Source organism: Tachypleus tridentatus, chromosome 9, assembly GCF_004210375.1.
Source record: "Tachypleus tridentatus isolate NWPU-2018 chromosome 9, ASM421037v1, whole genome shotgun sequence".
NCBI lineage: Eukaryota > Metazoa > Arthropoda > Merostomata > Xiphosura > Limulidae > Tachypleus > Tachypleus tridentatus.
This window is the reverse complement of record NC_134833.1, coordinates 92,762,854-92,763,508: the sequence shown is the minus strand read 5'-3', so window position 1 is coordinate 92,763,508 and position 655 is coordinate 92,762,854.

Below are 655 nucleotides of genomic sequence, written 5' to 3'. Positions count from 1 at the left end.
AAAGCATGGAATTCAAATAAAGCTTTGATACTGCCTCCACATTTTACAAAATATCATTAATATACTGGAATCAATTACTTGAAGAAAACTGTGTAATATTTTCCACTGAGAAAGAATAGACTACATAAAAACATTCTTGTACAGAATAACAACAGCAATATGGTTATCCATACTTAAACTGATGATAAAACTGCTTAAATTATAGTATTGTAACATTTTTCCTTTATTAACCATTTGTTTTACCTTTTATAATGTGTAAACTGTTATATTTTCAATTGATAATCAGTATCTTACTAAATAAAAAGAACAAAGTTAATTTATTGGCTTATGATACATAAATAAGCTTTTATCTTATTAAAGAACAGAAAAATATTTCTTGGTAGGTGATCCACTAATAAACATTTTGTGTCTTATGAAAGAACACAGGGATATTTCTTAGTAGGTGACCCACTAATAAACATCTTCTGCCTTATTTCTTGGTAGCTGATCCACAAAGACCATAATATCAATCAAATGTACTCTAACTTTGAAAACAAAGAGAAGCTGTATTTTATCTTAAAATTGGTTATTTCATAATACTTTTCACTGCTAAAGTTTTTCTTCATCATTCCTATAGTGTAAAGACATGTCCTCTCAGCATTCTTATAAAAAAGTA